This window comes from Lagopus leucura, unplaced genomic scaffold (genome assembly GCF_019238085.1).
Source record: "Lagopus leucura isolate 7727_CA_CO unplaced genomic scaffold, USGS_WTPT01 34428-0_obj-0_obj, whole genome shotgun sequence".
Taxonomy (NCBI): Eukaryota; Metazoa; Chordata; class Aves; order Galliformes; family Phasianidae; genus Lagopus; species Lagopus leucura.
The window spans coordinates 1,723-2,002 of record NW_024964570.1 but is presented as its reverse complement, the minus strand read 5'-3'; the positions used below and the strand labels follow the sequence as shown (position 1 = coordinate 2,002).

The window sequence follows — 280 nt, the reverse complement described above, 5'->3', positions numbered from 1 at the left end:
GTGCTGTTCATGGTGAAGAGCTGCATTGCATGCAGCGTGCAGCCCATGATGGCAGTGCATGACCACAGAGCGCATTGTGCACAGCGCTGACGGTTGCAGCGCAGAGCTGTAGTGCATGCAATGCAGAGCTGCTCCATGTGTCACAGCTGCAGTGGTTGCAGTGCAGTGGTTGCAGTGCATGCAGTGCAGTGCTGCTCTATGTGTCACACACAGCCACAGCAGTTGCAGTGCAATGGTTGCAGTGCATGCATTGCAGAGCTGCTCCATGTGTCACAGCTGC

The 280-nt window shown here is 56.1% G+C and overlaps 1 protein-coding gene across 1 annotated transcript in view; it reads left to right on the top strand.

Annotated features, from left to right (window-relative positions):
* LOC122191762 (plectin-like) overlaps positions 1 to 280 on the top strand; it is a gene marked incomplete at its 3' end in the record, with an annotated part of 1,538 nt that overhangs the window by 838 nt on the left and 420 nt on the right. The window lies entirely within an intron of this gene.